Source organism: Neomonachus schauinslandi, chromosome 16 (assembly GCF_002201575.2).
Source record: "Neomonachus schauinslandi chromosome 16, ASM220157v2, whole genome shotgun sequence".
NCBI lineage: Eukaryota > Metazoa > Chordata > Mammalia > Carnivora > Phocidae > Neomonachus > Neomonachus schauinslandi.
In genome coordinates this window covers 5,107,728-5,127,158 of record NC_058418.1, presented here as the reverse complement: position 1 = coordinate 5,127,158, position 19,431 = coordinate 5,107,728, and the positions used below count along the sequence as shown (strand labels likewise).

General features: G+C 42.6%; 1 protein-coding gene and 1 pseudogene across 1 annotated transcript in view; one reads left to right on the top strand and one right to left on the bottom strand.

The window, feature by feature from the left end:
* Positions 1-193, top strand: part of LOC110573006 (zinc finger protein 350-like) — a 33,742-nt gene extending 33,549 nt beyond the window's left edge. Inside the window, exon 6 of the mRNA XM_021681460.2 lies at positions 149-193. The gene's annotated coding sequence lies outside the window, so the exon portion shown is untranslated. The remainder of the gene's footprint in view (positions 1-148) is intronic.
* A 12,224-nt stretch (positions 194-12,417) lies between these two features.
* Positions 12,418-12,771, bottom strand: LOC110573004 (annotated as a pseudogene).
* Between the last annotated feature and the right edge of the window lie 6,660 nt (positions 12,772-19,431).

The following is a 19,431-nucleotide window of genomic DNA, read 5'->3' as shown; positions in this document are numbered from 1 at the left end:
TCCTGGAGTCCCGGGATTGAGCCCTTCATTGGGCTCCCTGCTCAGCAGGGAGTCTGCTTCTCCCTCTGCTCCTTCCCCTGGCTCATGTTCTCTCTCAAATAAATAAAAAAATCTTAAAAAAAACAAAAACCATTCTATGTAGAGAAGGGTTGAGCAAAAAATTCTAGGTCATAGTATGGCTGAAAAGTATATACTGAGAGGAACTATATAAATGCCAAGGCTGGGAAAGCCTGATCTCCTCATCCTACTAAAAATATGCGTTGATACACAGGCATAATCTGATGTTAACCCAAATACGTACATATCAATTTCTCTTTTGTGTCTGTTAAAGGAATAAAGGAAGTCTGAGTTCAACTAAGTAGAGGAATTAAGTAGGTGAGTTTTAAAAACATACAAGAAAATTTGTATCTGGAATGCTGCTATGAAAGAAAAATCAGGAGGGGCGCCTAGGTGGCTCAGTCGTTAAGCGTCTGCCTTCGGCTCAGGTCATGATCCCAGGGTGCTGGGATCGAGCCCCACATCGGGCTCCCTGCTCGGCGGGAAGCCTGCTTCTCCCTCTCCCACTCCCCCTGCTTGTGTTCCCTCTCTCGCTGTGTCTCTCTGTGTCAAATAAATGAATAAGTAAATAATCTTTAAAAAAAAAATCAGGAAAGGGCTAACATTGGGTGGGTGGGATATGGAGCATGTGTATGTCAATTCAGTTTCTGCAGGCCAAGGTGAAGGATTAATTAGGAACTGGGATGTCTGCTATAAACTCTTAGGGGCACTTATGAAATTGCAGCTTTAGATTGAGTCAGTCCATTCATTTACCAAGTATTTGTCAAATACTTCCTTTGTACCAGGTCCTGTTTGAAGAAGAGTGAGGATACAGTGGTGACCAAAACAGAATAAGCCCATGGTCTCCTGGACACAGCACTGAGGTAACTGGATTATCTTTAACATTTTTTAAGTGGGGGCTCCACCCAACATGGGGTAGAACTCATGAACCTAAGATCAAGAGTGGCGTGCTCTACCAACTGAGCCAGCCAGGTGCCCCATGGATTATCTTTAAGTGATACCTTTACACACCAGCTATTCTAGTGAGAGGATGTAAATATCTATATTAAGTGAGATGGATATGGAGTCATTGGTTCAAGGAAATAGGACAATATATTGTTGAAGGAGTATATTATTTGGGGGGATGGGGGAAAGACTTATTCATGCTTGTTGAGCACTGTAACACAAATTTATTTTTATTTTTTTTTAAAGATTTTATTTATTTGAGAGAGAGAACACATGAGAGGGGGGAGGGTCAGAGGGAGAAGCAGACTCCCTGCTGAGCAGGGAGCCTGATGTGGGACTCGATCCTGGGACTCCAGGATCATGACCTGAGCTGAAGGCAGTCGCTTAACCAACTGAGCCACCCAGGCGCCCCACAAATTTATTTTTAAAATGCCTATTTCTGGGGCGCCTGGGTGGCTCAGATGGTTAAGCATCTGCCTTCGGCTCGGGTCATGATCCCAGGGTCCTGGGATCGAGCCCCACATCCGGCTCTTGGCTCAGCGGGGAGCCTGCTTCTCCCTCTGCCTCTCCTCTTGCTCGTGCTCGCTCGCTCTCTCTCTGTATCTCTGTGTCTCGAATGAATAAATAAAATCTTTAAAAAAAAAAAAAGCCTATTTCTTATCTCCTTAAGGAGATTATAAATTCCCTAAGTTTAGTGGCTTTACTTAAATTTTAATGTATTTTTTAATTAACTTTTTATGTTTAAAAAAATTCAAAACCAGAAAGATGAAAAATCATTGCCTCAGTCACACTAACCACATTTTAAGTGCTTCAACAGTCACACGTGACTAGTGGCTGTAGAATTGGACAGCAGAGACAATGAGCAAAAAAGGCGTGACACTGAATGAATCTCTGTCATCATTTCCATTACACCAGAAGGTTATACTTGAGAGTGCTGGTTTTCATGATTTTATATTTCCCAGCACATAGAAAAAAAAAAAGGAACCTAATTATATTTAGATTCTAAAGTGAATGAATATATTAATGGGCTAATCAAATCTGTTTTGTCACTGAAGGGAAATATGGTTCTAAAGAAAGAACTATCACCCCAAAGTGTTTTCATTGTGATCTGAGAGACTTAATAACAGATTATAAAAGATGAAAGCAGAAAAAGAGGTAATAAAAAGTATTCTTAGTCTTTGTGAATAAAGAATTCCCCATCCCTTCCTCTTCTGGTCACTCCATCCATCATCTTCAATTGTCATCTCTTTAGTGAGGCTTTCCCTCACTAGGCCAGGTTCTCCAATTTCTGGCCCTCCGCAGAACCATGTTCCTCTGCATATAAGCACTTTATAGACTTGCAGTTTTATATTTTCTGGTGGTGAATGTGAAGATAACACATAGGTTATGTTTTGGGTTGATCCCTGATGTTTTTCACATCAACCTCCAGTGATCTACAGTCCAGATAACTCACATCTCCATTCTTGATTTATTGTGTAATGGTGATGCTGGATGAGAGAGAATAAGGGAAAAGCAGTCTGGAGAGGAGGACTTGCATTTTAGAGTTCCCTCGTTTGAGGAGCTGTGGCAGTGGATGAGGCAGTATATTTGATGCTGTTTATCTTTTAATTCGAATTTAGTGGATATATACTCAGTAAAGATTCTCTCCATCTCTGAGCCCAAGTCCCAGTATTCTTAAAATTGTTTTAACCCATTCAAAATCTTGAAATGCCTATGTGTATGAATTTTTGCCATAAGAGGATTATATAAATACCGTGTGGAGATGAATATTTCATCTTTTCAAGAAGTCATTAAAAAAATACTGGTAGTTTTATAATTGGCTTTTTAATGGCCACAGACTGCTTGTTCTGTTGAAGAGATGTGTTTAATTTACCAAACTATCTGCCTGCTGATGTACATTCAGGTTATTCCTAATTAAAAAAAAATTACTTGGGGTGCCTGGGTGGCCCAGTTGGTTAAGCGGCAGACTCTGAATTTCTGCTCAGGTCAGTATCTCAGGGTCCTAGGATCATTCCTGCCTCTAGCTCCACCCTCTGGGGAGTCTGCTTGAAATTCTCTCTCCCTCTCCCTCTGCCTGTCCCCTGGCTCTCTCTCAAATAATATAAATCTTCAAAAAAATAAAAACATTACCAAATTTTCTATGGTTAATATGGAGTAGTTTTTTTTTTTTTTGAAGATTTTTTTTTAGAAGATTTTATTTATTTATTTGAGAGAAAGAGAGAGAGAAACAGCATGAGATGGGAGCGGGTCAGAGGGAGAAGCAGGCTACCCACCGAGCCAGGAGCCTGATGTGGGACTTGACCCCAGGACTCCAGGACCATGACCTGAGCCGAAGGCAGTCGCTTAACCAACTGAGCCACCCAGGCGCCCTTTTTTTTTTAAGATTTATTTTAGAGAGAGCCCGAGTGAGAGAGAGCACATGGGGGGCGGGCAGGTGGAAAGGGAGAGAGAGAATCTCAAGCGACTCCCCGCTGAGTGTGAGCCTGAGTGGGCTCAGTCTCACAACCCTGAGATCATGATCTGAGCCAAAATCAAGTCTGTGTTCAACCAACTGAACCACCCAGGTACCCCTATAGAGTTTTTTTTTTTTTTTAAGATTTATTTATTTGAGAGAGAGAATGAGATAGAGAGAGAGGGGAGGGTCAGAGGGAGAAGCAGACTCCTTGCTGAGAAGGGAGCCCGATGCAGGACTCGATCCCGGGACTCCAGGATCATGACCTGAGCCGAAGGCAGTCGCTTAACCAACTGAGCCACCAAGGTGCCCCCTAAAGAGAGGTTTTTTAAAAAATTTTTTTATTGTTATGTTAATCCCCATACATCATTAGATTTAGATGTAGTGTTCCATGATTCATTGTTTGTGCATAACACCCAGTGCTCCATGCAGAACATGCCCTCCTCAATACCCATCACCAGGCTAACCCAACCTCCCACCCCTCTCCCCTCTAGAACCCTGTTTGTTTTTCAGAGTCCATCGTCTCTCATGGTTCGTCTACCCCTCCGATTTCCCCCTTCATTCTTCCCCTCCTGCTACCTTCTTTTTTTTTTTCTCTTAACATATATTGCATTATTTGTTTCAGAGGTACAGATCTGGGACTCAACAGTCTTGCACAATTCACAGCGCTTACCAGAGCACATACCCTTCCCAGTGTCTATCACCCAGTCACCCCATCCCTCCCATCCCACCCCCCACTCCAGCAACCCTCAGTTTATTTCCTGAGATTAAGAATTCCTCATATCAGTGAGGTCATATGATACATGTCTTTCTCTGTTTGACTTATTTCACTCAACATAATACCCTCCAGTTCCATCCACGTTGTTGCAAATGGCAAGATCTCATTCCTTTTGATGGCTGCATAATATTCCATTGTATATATATATATACCACATCTTCTTTATTCATTCATCTGTCGATGGACATCTTGGCTCTTTCCACAGTTTGGCTATTGTGGACATTGCTGCTATAAACATCAGGGTGCACGTACCCTTTAGGATCCCTACTTTTGTATCTTTGGGGTAAATACCCAGTAGTGCAATTGCTGGATCATATGGTAGCTCTATTTTCAACTTTTAGAGGAACCTCCATACTGTTTTCCAGAGTGGCTGCACCAGCTTGCATTCCCACCAACAGTGTAGGAGGGCTCCCCTTTCTCCGCATCCCCGCCAGCATCCCCGCCAACATCTGTCCTTTCCTGACTTGTTAATTTTAGCCATTCTGACTGGTGTGAGGTGGTATCTCATTGAGATTTTGATTTGGATTTCCCTGATGCCGAGCGATATTGAGCACTTTTTCATGTGTCTGTTGGCCATTTGGATGTCTTCTTTGGAAAAATGTCTGTTCATGTCTTCTGCCCATTTCTTGATTGGATTCTTTGTTCTAAAGAGAGTTTTTAACAAAGATTCTTACCATTAGAATTTCTAGGTCAACGAGAATGAAAAATTTAAACTGTATAGATAATTCTAAATTACGGGGGGGGGGAGATGTATAGATTATATCCTTCACTACCCCCACCTCTTTTGCCTGCAGAAAATAATGGCTAATATTTCTTTTTAATTATTTATTTATTTATTTGAGAGAGAGAGAGAGAGAGAGAAACAGCATGAGAGGGGATAGGGTCAGAGGGAGAAGCAGGCTCCCCGCTGAGCCGGGAGCCCGATGTGGGACTCGATCCCAGGACTCCGGGATCATGACCTGAGCCGAAGGCAGTCGCTTAGCCAACTGAGCCACCCAGGCGCCCAATAATGGCTAATATTTCTTAAGTGTGGTCTTTATTTTACTTGGAAATGATGCCAAACAAGATAGTAGCATAGCGGTGCCTAGGTGGCTCAGTCGTCAAGCATCAGGCTTCGGCTTGTTCATGATCCCAGGATTCTGGGATCGAGCGCCCCATCAGGCTCCCTGCTTCTCCCTCTCGCACTCCCCCTGCTTGTGTTCCCTCTCTCGCTGTGTCTCTGTCAAATAAATAAAATGTTAAAAAAAAAAAAAAGATAGTAGCATAAAAGATCATTTGATCACTCTCAAGCGCCCAGGTATTTTGGGGAAACACTTGAGTATATTTGAAGCCTCACCCCCTCCCTTCCCTACTAGAGATAGCCCCCTACCAGGTCCCTGAGGAGATCTATTTTCGCAGCCCCGCCCTCCACCATCAGTCGGCCCTTTCGACAGGTCTCCGACCTACCTAATCCAGAACTGCGCTACTCGTTCTTACCTCCACTCCGCCCCACTCTCAAATCTCACCAGAACTCGAAGTCTCCCTTATTTCGTCCATGGTCTGACCGCCACCCCTCTAACGCCTTGGCTCCTACAAACCTCGTAGGCTGTTGAAGGGTCCTCTTGTCCTTAGCTCCCAAGGTCTTCCCCACCAAGGGGAACTGCACTTCCTGCAAAGATGGCCGCCCCCACGGTGCTCCTCTGTAATGGCTCACGGGCGCCGCCATCTTCCCCAAAGGCTAACAAGAAAACCACCCGGCGACGCGGGCCTTGGATAGGGTCCGCCTCTGAAAACTTATTCATTGCAGCGCTGTAGCCAACAAGAAGGCGGAAAAAGCAAGGAGATACCCCAAATCGATTCCAATTTCTTCTTTCGGCGCTCGGCCGCAGCCGCCGCTTCAGCCTCGGGCCCAGATCGCCGAGGTGGGCGTGGTCACGTGCGTCATAGAGCCGCATCCGTGTCCAGAACTTCCTGAAACGCTGCGAGGTCGAAGACAAACCTGAAGCGCCCCTAGCGACCGCTAGGGAGCGCGGGGATTGGGTAATTTGGGAAGTGAGTTCGGTCTTTGGTAGCTGCTGGTGGAGTCTGGTGAAGCTCAGCGTCAGGTGGGTGTCTCCGGAATGAGGCGCCTGTGAGGCCAGTAAACTGCCTTTTTGCGGATTTGTTTTGGTTCGGTATCGGCCCTTCCGCGGTCTGTGTTATTAAGCGTATGAAGAAATTAATGGCCGAGGGCCCGACTGTCAGCGTTGGTTGTCGGTGTGAGTAATTCTATTTGTGGGGCCTTGTGACGAAGAACTGGAGTGGTATAGGTGTGTGTCAGTGAACGCGCTGTCTTGTCCAGGTTCACACTTCACTGTGGGGCTCAGACACGGGGAGACCTCGGGTGAAGGGTGTTAGCAAATGGGCGTTTCTGGTTACGATTTCAGACTTAAGGGGCGCCTGGGTGGCTCAGTCGGTTAAGAGTCTGCCTTGGCTCTCAGATCGTGGTCTCAGGATCCTGGGATGAGGCCGGCGTCGGTCACCCTGCTCAGCGGGTAGTCCACTTCTTCCTCTCCCTCCGCCCCTCCCCCCTGCTTGTGTGCTCGCTCTCTTTAAATTTAACTTTAAAAGATTTTAAATTTATTCATTTGAGAGAGACAGAGAGAAGGAGCGAGCACATGAGAAACGGGGCGGGTCAGAGGGAGAGGGAGAAGCCGACTCTCTGCTTAGCAGGGATGATCGATGCGGGGCTCGATCCCAGGACTCTGGGATCATGACTTGACCTGAAGGCAGACGCCTAACTGACTGAGCCACCAGGCTACCTTAAGGATATAAATTTCTCTCCATGCACTGCTTTAGTCTACTTCTCGCTAGTTTTGATGTTTAAAATTTTCTGTCATTCAGTGTATTAGTATTCTATTGGTATGTAACAAATTACCACAGACTTAGTGGTTTAAAACAACACACATTTATTGTCTCAGTTTCTACAGTTCACAAGTCCAGGCACAGTTTACCTGGGTCCTCTGCTCTGAGTCTCGCAAGGCCATAATCATGTTTCCCAGACTGTGCTGTCATTTGGAGGCTCAGCTGGGGAAGAATTTGCTTCCAAACTCCCTTAGGTTGTTGCAGAAATCATTTCGTTCCTGCTGTGTGATTGCAGAGCCCAACCTTTTTGCTGGCTCTAAGCTGGCGGGCCAACCTCAGGTCCTCAAGGCCCTCTTTGGTTCCTTGTTACATAGCCCTCTCCATAAGAAGTTCACACCATGGCTGTTTGCTTCTGCAAAGCCAGCAAGAGAGAATCAAGCTCCGGTTGGCTAAGACATAGTCTTATATAATGTAACATAATTATGGGAGTGATATCACATCACCTTTGGTGTATTCTTTTTTTTTTTTTTTTAAAGATTTTATTTATTTATTTGACAGAGACAGAGACAGCGAGAGCAGGAACACAAGCAGGGGGAGTGGGAGAGGGAGAAGCAGGCTTCCCGCTGAGCCGGGAGCCCGATGTGGGACTCGATCCCAGGACCCTGGGATCATGACCTGAGCCGAAGGCAGTCGCTTAACCAACTGAGCCACCCAGGCGCCCTGGTGTATTCTTTTGGCTGGAATGAAGTCACAGATCCCACCCATGCTCAAAGGGAGTGGATTATGCGGGGATGACACCCAGAAACCAGAGATCATGGGGCCTACCCCTTTAAGTTTAAAGAATTTTCAAATTTTCATTGTGTTTTCTTTTTTGACCTGTTATTTAATTTATTTAATAATTTTCAAATATGTGAGGATTTTGCAGTTTGTTTTCTATTATTAATTTTTAACTTAGTTCATGACAGTTGGAGAACATGTTCTGTATTATTTCAGTCCTTTTAAATGAGTAGAGACTTGTCTTCTGGCCAAATATATGATGAATGTTTGTAAAAGTTTCACATGTATTTGAAAAGTGTGCATGTGTTTTCTTGAGGGGTATTAGCATGACCCTTGAGTCATGTTTACTATTCACATTATTAACATATTCTTCATTCTTCTTAATTTTTTGTTTGCTCATCTTACCAGTGAGTAAGCGAGATATATTAAAATTTCTTACAACAAATGTGAATTTTCAGTTTTTCCCTGTAGTTGTTGATTTTTGCCTTACATATTTTAAATTCATGTAGTTAATTGTTAGATAACTATGGTGAGAACCTTTTATCATTATGAAATACTCCTCTATCCTGTTACTTTTTCCCTTGAAGTCCTCTTTCTTTTGGTTAATGTTTTCATATTATATCTTTTACAGTCCTTTTAATCTTTCTGTATCCTTCAGTATTAGATGTAAAAATATTGAGAGGGCAAGGATGTTTTTATCTCTTCAAAGATAGGAATTTTTTCTTTGGCTTCTCCCGGGTGTTTATGAGTCCTAGCAATCCAAGTTCATATTTCCTTAAGAGATTGAGAATTTTTAGGCTCACCCAATGATTTGAAGTTGGGCTGCAGTCCACCTTTATTTTTAGGACACTGTCTTTGGGGTCTCAAGCCAAAAAGCTGGTGTTCCCAGGGCTTTGATCTTGGTAGATCCAGGACTCTTGGCTTGCATTCCTTTGACCCTGTCTTGGTCAAGATAAGCACATAAGCACAGCTCAGTCCCAAAACCAACTCTTTGTTATTAGCAGGGACTCTGGTGAAAGTGGCCCCAAGTAAAGGAGCTACTTCTCTGCATTTGAGTTTTTCCCACATCTCAGTCCAGTTCTCTCAAAGCTGAAGGCTTGGTTCATTTATTTTCAGTATCATTTCTTATAGATATTTAAAAGTTAAATTTCCTTCTTTTACTTCAGTATTTCCTAGGTTTACATACATTGTTGCTTTCATTGCCATTTAATACTAAATAAGTCAGAGCTTTCATTTATATTGCTTTTTTATTATGTTCAGTTAGCCAACATATAATACATCATTAGTTTTAGATGTAGTGTTCAACCATCTATTAGTTGCATATAACACCCAGTGCTCATCACAACATGTGTCCTCCTTAATACCCATCACCCGGCTTCTTCCACTCCTTCCCTTCTGAAACCCTCAGTTTGTTTCCCAGAGTCCTGAGTCTCTCATGGTTTGTCTCCCTCTCTGATTTCTTCCCATTCAGTTTTCCTTCCCTTCCCCTATGGTCCTCTGCACTATTCCTTATGTTCCACATATGCGTGAAACCATATAATTGTCTTTCTCTGCTTGACTTATTTCACTTAGCATAATCCCCTCCAGTTCCCTCCATGTCAACGCAAATGATAGGTATTCATCCTTTCTGATGGCTGAGTAATATTCCATTGTATATATATGGACCACATCTTCTTTATCCATTCATCTGTTGAAGGGCATCTTGGCTCCTTCCACAGTTTGGCTATTGCGGACATTGCTGCTATGAACATTGGGGTGCATGTGCCCCTTCTTTTCACTACATCTGTGTCTTTGGGGTAAATACCTAGGAGTGCAATTGCTGGGTCATAGGGTAGCTCTATTTTTAACTTTTTGAGGCACCCCCACACTGTTTTCCAAAGTGGCTGTACAACTTGTATTCCCACCAACAGTATAAGATGGTTCCCCTTTCTCCACATCCTTGCCAACATATGTAGTTTCCTGCCTTGTTAATTTTTGCCATTCTAACTGGTGTAAGGCAGTATCTTTTTTTTTTTTTTAAAGATTTTATTTATTTATATGACAGAGAGAGACAGCGAGAACAGGAACACAAGCAGGGGGAGTGGGAGAGGGAGAAGCAGGCCTCCCGCCGAGCAGGGAGCCCGACGTGGGACTCGATCCCAGGACCCTGGGATCATGACCTGAGCCGAAGGCAGACGCTTAACGACTGAGCCACCCAGGCGCCCGTAAGGCAGTATCTTATTGTGGTTTTGATTTGTATTCACTGATGGCTAGTGTTGTTGAACATTTTTTCATGTGTCTGTTAGCCATTTGTATGTCTTCTTTGGAGACGTGTCTGTTCATGTCTTCTGCCCATTTCTTGACTGGATTACTTGGTTTTTGGGTGTTGAGTGTGAGAAGTTCTTTATAGATCTTAGATACTAGTTCTTTATCCATAATGTAATTTGCAGATACCTTCTCCCATTCTGTAGGTTGCTTTTTAGTTTTGTTGACTGTTTCCTTTGCTGTGCATAAGTTTTTATCTTGATGAGGTCCCAGAAGTTCATTTGTGCTTTTGTTTCCCTTGCCTTTGGAGACATATCTTGAAAGAAGTTGCGGTGGCCGAGGTCGAAGAGGTTGCTGCCTGTGTTCTCCTCTAGGATTTTGATGGATTCCTGTCTCACATTGAGGTCTTTCATCCATTTTGAGTTTATCTTTGTACAGGTGTAAGAGAATGGTCGAGTTTCATTCTTCTGCATGTGGCTGTCCAATTTTCCCAGCACCATTTATTGAAGAGACTGTCTTTTTTCCATTGGATATTCTCTCCTGCTTTGTCGAAAATTAGTTGATCATAGAGTTGAGGGTCCATTTCTGGAGACTGTATCCTGTTCTGTTGATCTATGTGTCTGTTTTTGTGCCAATACCATGCTGTCTTGATGATCACAGCTTGGAAATATAGCTTAAAGTCAGGCATTGTGATGCCCCCAGCTTTGGTTTTCTTTTTCAACAATCCCCTGGTGATTCAGGGTCTTTTCTGGTTCCATACAAATTTTAGGATTGTTTGTTCCAGCTCTGTGAAAAATGTCAATGGTAATTAGATAGGCATTGCATTGAATGTGTAGATTACTCTGGGTGGCGTAGAGATTTCCACAATGTTTATTCTTCCAATTCATGAGTATGGAATCTTTTTCCATCTCTTTGTGTCTTCCTCAATTTCTTTCCTAAGTGTTCTGTATTTTCTAGAGTATAGATCCTTTACCTCTTTGGTTAGGTTTATTCCTAGGTACCTTACGGTTTTTGATGCAATTGTAAATGGAATTGATTCCCTTATTTCTCTTTCTTCCGTCATATTGTTAGTGTATAGAAATGCAGCTGATTTCTGTGCATTGATTTTGTATCCTGCCATGTTGCTGAATTGCTGTATGAGTTCTAGCAATTTTGGGGTGGAGTCTTTTGGGTTTTCCAGATAAAGTATCATGTCATCTTCGAAGAGAGAGAGTTTGACTTCTTTTTTGCCGATTGAGTATCTTTTATTTCTTTTTGTTGTTTGATTGCTGAGGCTAGGACTTCTAGTGCTATGTTGACCAACAGTGGTGAGAGTGGGCATCCCTGTTGTGTTCCTGACCTTAGGGGAAAAGCACTCAGTTTTTCCCCATTGAGAATGATATTCTCTTTGGGCTTTTTGTAAATGGCTTTTATGATATTGAGGTATGTTCCCTCTATCCCAGTAGTTTGAAGAGTTGTTTTGTTTTGTTTCGTTTTTGTTAGAACAACTCAGCAAAATAAAATTCCGGTTTATTGTTGGACAACATTGTTTCACACATACGTCAAACAGGCCAAAAAAAAATAAACAACAACTTCATAGACAAAAAAGGAAAAAAAGAAACCTTTTATCTTTGGCCTTTTTAACCATCTCATACAAACCAACTACTTATAGTACAGCCAAGTACATACACAAAAATAGTTACTGGAATGCTCAGAATAAGATTTTTTGTTGTTTTTGCTTTTTTTTACAAGGGTTTTTTTCTCCTTTGAGATTATAATAACATGGTCACAGCACAAGTAAAGTCAGAAGTAGGACAGAGAACGCTCCCAAGGCTGGTTTGGTGATCCGAGGTCATTAAAAATGGCTGACCCCATGGGGTGTTTGGGTGGCTCAGTCATTAAGCGTCTGCCTTGGCTCAGGTCATGATCCCAGGGTCCTAGGATGGAGCCCCGCATCGGGCTCCCTGCTCCGTGGGAAGCCTGCTTCTCCCTCTCCCACTCCCCCTGTTTGTGTTCCTGCTCTCGCTCTCTCTCTGTCAAATAAATAAATAAAATCTTTAAAAAAATGGCTGACCCCTAACAATATGTACAAAAATGTAAAATGTAAATAAAAGTACAAACAAATTTTCCTCTTTAAAGTACTTTTAAGAAACAAAAGCAGGGCCTTGGAAGTTTTGGTTCTTTTTTCCTCCCCTGTTGCAAACTCACGTTGTGTTTTGGTTGGGTGGTGGAGAGCGTGTGTCATCTGCGGGTGGCGCTGCCCGCGTTGGGCAGGCGGGCGGGACTCTCTACTCGAAGGTGACCACGTTTAGATCTGAGACGGGAAGTGGAGGGTGAAGAGGTCACGGTGGCCTTTTTTTGTTAAGTTTAACTTTTCCTTTTTTTGCTGTCTAGTCATCCTCATTAGTCTTCTGCTTCTTGGTGTCGACATCGTCATCTTCATCATCTTCAGCTGCCCGTTTATCCGTAGCTGCCTCGGCCTCCTCATCTTCATCTCCATCTTCTTCCTCACTGTTACTTCCTCCTCCTCTTCCAACCCCCCTTCTTCCTCCTCTTCATCTACCTCATTGTCAGCCTCCTGCTCCCCATTTTCCTCATTAGCGTTCCCATTAGCAAGTGCATCTCTTCCATTCTCTGCCCCCTCCACAACTTCCTTCTTCTCCTTTAAGTCCTTGGTGGTGATCTCAGAGCTGGTGTCCATGGCTGTATCTGACATGATGGGGCACTCCGGTGACCCGATGCAGCGGATTAAAAAAAAGCAAGAGTTCGAGGACGCTGGCGAGAAAGCTGCCGGAGTCCGCGGTGGCGGAGGAGGTGGGGCAGAGGTGGTTGCTTCGTGGAACTGGGAGCCCAACAGGGAACAATGCAAAGATGGCTTTTCAGAGCAGCCAGCGGGGCTGTACTTTGAAGAGTTTTAATCGGGAAAGGATGCTGTATTTTATCAAATGCTTTTTTTGCAGCAATTGAGAGGATCATATGGTTCTTGTCTCTTGTTATCTATCACGATGATTGATTTGGGAATGTTGAACCACCCTTGCATCCCAGTAATAAACCCCACCTGGTGGTGGTGAATAGTCCTTTTAATGTACTGTTGAATCCTATTGGCTAGGATCTTGTTGAGTATTTTGGCATCCGTGTTCTTCAGGGATATTGGTCTGTAATTCTCCTTTTTGATGGGGTCTTTGTCTGGTTGTGGGATCAGGGTAATGCTGGCCTCACAGAATGAGTTTGGAAGTTTTCCTCCCATTTCTATTTTTTGAAACAGCTTCAGTAGAATAGGTATGATTTCTTCTTTAAATGTTTGGTAGAATTCCCCCGGGAAGCCATCTGGCCCTAGACTCTTGTTTTTTGGGAGGTTTTTGATCACTGCTTCAATTTCATTACTAGTTATTAGTCTATTCAGTTTGTCAGTTTCTTCCTGTTTCAGTCTTGGTAGTTTATAAGTTTCCCGGAACACATCCATTTCTTCCAGGTTGCTTAATTTGTTGGCATACAGTTGTTGGTAATAATTTCTAGTAATTGTTTCTATTTCCTTGGTGTTAGTCGTGATCTCTTCCCTTTCGTTCATGATTTTATTAATTTGGGTCCTTTCCCTTTTCTTTTGGATAAGTCTGGCAAGAGGTTTATCAATCTTATTATTTCTTTGAAAGAACCAATTTCTAGTTTCGTTGATCTGTTCTAGTGTTCTTCTTGTTTCTATTTCATTGATTTCTGCTCTAATCTATATTATTTCTCTTCCCCTGCTTTGTTTAGGCCTTATTTGCTATTCTTTCTCCAGCTCCTTTAGGTGTAAGGTTAGCTTGTGCATTTGGGATTTTTCTAATTTTTTGAGAGAGGCTTGGATGGTGATATATTTCCCCCTTAGGACCGCCTTTGCAGTATACCATAGGTTTTGGACTGATGTGTTTTCATTCTCATTAGTTCCCATGAATTGTTTAAGTTCTTCTTTAATTTCCTGGTTAACCCAATCATTCTTTAGCAGGATGCTCTTTAACTTCCAAGTGTCTGAGTTCCTTCCAAATTTTTTCTTGTGATTGAGTTCCAATTTCAAAGCATTGTGGTCTGATAACACACAGGGGATAATCTCAGTCTTTTGGTATTGGTTGAGACCTGATTTGTGACCCAGTATATGGTCTATTCTGGAGAAAGTTCTGTGTGCACTCGAGAAGAATGAGTATTCTGTTGTTTTAGGGTGGAATGTTCTGTATCTATCTACGAAATCCATCTGGTCCAATGTGTCATTCAAAGCTCTTGTTTCTTTGTTGATATTCTGCTCAGATGATCTGTCCATTGCTGTGAGTGGAGCGTTGGGGTCTCCTACTATTAATGTATTATTATCCATATGTTTCTTTATTTTGGTTATTAATTGGTTTATATAATTGGATGCTCCCATGTTGGGGGCATAAATATTTAAAATTGTTAGATCTTTTTGTTGGATAGACCCTTTAAGTATGATATAGTGTCCCTCTACATCTCTTACTATGGTCTTTGGTTTAAAATCTAATCTGTCTGGTATGAGGATTGCTACCCCAGCTTTCTTTTGAGGTCCATCCCCTCACTTTCAATCTGGAGGTGTCTTTAGGTTCAAGATGAGTCTCTTGTAGACAGCATTTGGGTGGGTCCTGCTTTTTTTTTTTTTTTTAAAGATTTTATTTATTTATTTGACAGAGAGAGACACAGTGAGACAGGGAACACAAGCAGGGGGAGTGGGAGAGGGAGAAGCAGGCTCCCCACTAAGCAGGGAGCCCGATGTGGGGCTTGATCCCAGGACCCTGGGATCATGACCTGAGCCGAAGGCAGACGCTTAACGACTGAGCCACCCAGGCGCCCCTGGGTCCTGCTTTTTTATCCAATCTAAAACCCTGTGTCTCTTGATGGGAGCATTCAACCCATTCATGTTGAGAGTAACTATTGAAAGATATGAAGTTAGTGCCATTGTATTGCCTGTAAAGTCCCTGTTTCTATAGATTTTCTGTTTCTTTCTGGTCTATGTGACTCTTGGGGTTTCTCTTTGCTACAGAATCCCCCTTAATATTTCTTGTAGGGTTGGCTTGGTGATCATGTATTCTTTCAGTTTCTGCCTGTCCTGAAAGCTCTTTATCTTTCCATCCATTCTATGACAGCCTTGCTGGATAAAGTATTCTTGGCTGCATGTTATTTTCACTTGGTACCCTGAATATGTCTTGCCAGCCCATTCTGGCTTGCCAGGTTTCTATGGACAGGTCTGATGTTCCTCCATATGTAAGGAGCCTCCTCTCCCTGATTAGTCTCAGGATTGTTTCCTTGGCTCTAAGATTTGCAAGCTTCACTATTATATGTTGGGGTGTTGATCTATTTTTATTGATTTTGGGAGGGGTCCTCTCTGCCTCTTGGACTCAAATGCTTGTTTCCTTCCCCAGACTATGGAAGTTCTCAGCTATGATTTGCTGAAATATACCTTCTATCCCTCTCTCTCCATCCCCTCAGGGATCCCAATAATTCTGATATTGGGACATTTCATTTCATTATTAATCTCTCCAATCCTTTTTTCATGTGCTACTAGCTGCCTATCTCTGTTTTCCTCACTTCCTTCTTTTCCATCAGCTTATCTTCTAGATCACTTATTCTCTCTTCTGCCTCATTTACCCTGCCTGTTAAAGTATCCAGTTTGGACTGCATCTCATTCATAGCATTTTTAAATTTGGCCTTATTAGATTTCATTTCTGCCCGTAGAGATTCTATATTGTCACTAATGCTTTTTTCAAGCCTAACTATTGACTTCATGATTGCTATCCTAGGTTCTATCTCTGAGATCTTGCTTATATCCATATCCATTAATTCTGTGGCAGAAGACATTGTCTCTGGTTCTTTTCTTTGTTGGAAGTTCCTCCTTCTAGTCATTCTGTTGAGGGATGGTTGAGTGAATGAACAGAGTCCAAAATATCAACCATGACCCAATCAAGATGCACCCTAGCCAAATCCAGAGTGGTTGGAAGCCACTGCCGAAAAACAGCCAAAACGAAACACAAGAATAAAATTTAAAAATTTAAAAAAAAACAAGAAAAAAGGGGGAGACTAACTCTCAGTGTGGGCAAAGCAGGGTGTTCCAGTTGTTCCTGGTTGAATTTTGGTCTGTGTGTTAGAGGACGCTACATCCCAAAATTACAAGGAAAGTAAATTGTATATATATATAAAGATAAAATTGAATAGGGTGAGAAAACGACTAAAATGAAGCATATTATCTATGATACAGCTTTGAAAAAATACAAGTTAAAAAACAACTATGAGGGCGCCTGGGTGGCTCAGATGGTTAAGTGTCTGCCTTCGGCTCAGGTCATGATCCCAGGGTCCTGGGATTGAGTCCCACATTGGGCTCCCGGCTCAGTGGGGAGCCTGCTTCTCCCTCTGACCCTCTCCCCTCTCATGCTGTTTCTCTCTCGCTCGCTCTCTAAAAAATAAATAAAAATCTTTAAAAAAAAAAAACAACTATGAAATATAAGTTGATATAATAAACATCTAGTTGAAATGAGAAAAAGTTAAAAAGAAAAAAACAGAAAAAGCATAAGAAAAAGAAAAAAAGAGAATTTTATCTGAAAACAAGTTGTGAGGCAACACCTGGAGCTCAATATACTATTTTCCCCTGACATTGGGATTTTACAGTCTTATAGAATCCATAGGGCTGTCATCGACCTTTTCTTCCAGACTGTCTTCTGGGGGACGGGCCTGCCATGCTGTTTCTCAGGTAACCCTGCCTGTGTGGAGTTTCCCCACTCTGTCAGGGGGATGGCCTCAGTGGAAACTGGTCTTTTCTGTGGCTTTTGTTCCCTGGAGGCTTTCTGCACCTCTTCAGAGGATCAGAGCAAAAATGGCTGCACCCAAACCTCTGGCCCAGAGCAGAAAACTCGCAGTCTGCCCTCTTTAATAAACCCTCCAGGACAGTCTCCACTTTTGTATATGTCACCGAAAACCATGGCCTCCCACGGTGTGCACCCATCGCAACTCTCCCAGAGGTAGTCCCAGGGGCCTGGGAGTGCCACTGTCCCTTATGATTCTAAAACCACATTCGGCCATGGGCTCGTGTGCATCTGAAGGTCCTGGGTCATGTCTAGGTGCCACTCTAATGTCCTTTCTGGGCCGCTGCTGCCCTGCGAGTTTTTGCCTGGTCGGGTGCAGGTTCCAGACTTTTTCAGGCTGGCTCAGTTGGTTGAGCATCTGCCTTCGGCTCAGGTCATGATCCCAGGGTCCTGGGATCAAGCCCTGCATTGGGCTCCCTGCTCGACGGGGAGTCTGCTTCTCCCTCTCCCTCTGCCTACTTGTGCTCTCTATCTCTCTGTCAAATAAATAAACAAAATCTTAAAAAAAAAAAAAAAGTAAAACAGGAATAATTAAGGAGGATGAAATAAAATACTGTATAGTGTTTGTTTATTAATTTATACATTATTTCCCTCCAAAATTACTAGAAATTGTTATTACTAAAAGGCACTGTGACATATTTGACACCTGTGAGTTCCATATCTCTGTCCATGTTTTAACTATTACAAAGGCTGAGTCTCAGAGAAGTAGTGGTTTTTGTGAGTCACTTAATTATTGCTAAGAGGTCCCTTAGCAAGTATATAGACTAACTGGGATTAAAACCAGGCATATTTTCCCCCAAATCTTATGTGCTTTCCAGTGTACTCCTTGGGAAAACTCATACTGACTAGCAAGTTGATCTACCCTCATGTAGCCCCAGAACATGCTTGTAGAGGAAATATTGAGAGTATCTCAGAAGTGGTCATTGTGTTTTTGGGTTTTCTCAGCATCTTGGTGGAGCTCTTGGTATATACAGTGCTCAGAGGCCACCAGGATCCTCCTGCCTGCTCCATTTAGCTCTTGTCCTAGCAGCACTGGTTAGAGTCTACAGACGTGCCATTTTGGTTGAGTACTCAGAAGTGACTATCATTAGTGTTCCACCTAAAGTGAATTTGCTCCTGAATCCATAGTTCCCAGCTTCCCATGAATGATAAATGAAGTGAGGAGGAGAGGTGTCATAGGACTAGGAATTCATCTTTTCCTAAGATACACTTGACTAGAGACCACTTACCACAGATTTGGACACAGCAAGAATTGTCGCTGGACAGAACAGCTGCAGAAGTTGCTTGCCCATATCAGAAGAACAGCAAAAAATGAACTAGTCCTAGGTCTTCATGTTCCGACTATCTCCCACTTTCTGTTCTTGGCTTTTCTGTTCTCCACTTTCTGTTCTTGACTTTTATTGTAACCCCCTCAATAATTTCATCCCTCTGAAAGCTGATGGTACTGGTTCTATGCTGGTGTTTCCCAAACTGACAAGTATTGTCACATTTGGCCTGTAGCCCCATATTTGCTTGCCTCCAAATACCTCCCCTGTGTTGTTGTTCTTTCATTACAAAGATCAGAAATGGAAACTATCTTCATCCTCAAATAATTCCTATTTCCTTCCTCTTTATTTTTTTTTAAAATTTAAATATTTAAAAAATATTTTATTTATTTATTCAGAGAGAAAGAATGCACAAGCCTGGGGAGGGGCAGAGGGAGAGGGAAAGAGAATCTCAAGCAGACACTGCTTGCTGCATGTGGAGCCTAATGTGGGGGGTTGATCCCATGACCCTGAGATCATGACCTGTGCCGAAATCAAGAGTTGAACATGAACGACTGAGTCACCCAGGCCCCATTCCTTCCTTTTTTATACTAGCTGTTCTTATACCATTTATCCTGTAGCCCTGGCTATGGTTAATTTTTCTCCCTCTAAACTATATTTTTTAATTTTTTTTTAAAGATTTTATTTATTTATTTGACAGAGAGAGACACAGGGAGAGAGGGAACACAAGCAAGGGGAGTGGGAGAGGGAGAAGCAGGCCTCCCGTGGAGCAGGGAGCCCGACGCGGGGCTCAATCCCAGGACTCTGAAGGCAGACGCCCAATGACTGAGCCACCCAGGCGCCCCTAAACTCTATTTTTTAGACTAGTTTTAGATTTACAGAAAAAGAATTGCGTAGATGATACAAAGAGTTCCCATATATCCCACATCCAGTTTCCAGTTAACATCTAACTTTAATGTGGTTCATTTATTACATCCAGTTAACATCTAACATTAATGTGGTACATTTGTTACAATGAACACACTAATATTGTTACATTATCATTAACTAAAGTCTGTACTATTGTTTTTACCTCATGTCCCTTTTCTAGGATTCCATCTGGGATGCCACATTACATTCAATCAGTGAGGGAAAGTCTCTCAGAAGTCGTTATCTCATTGTATATCAGGGAAGTCACTTTGTGGTAAAAGTCTTCAAGTGCAGCAAGTGTGGGAAAACTTTCTCCTAGCAAGGTACCTCACTAAACAGACATTCCACACATAGAGGTTGTGTGTGAAT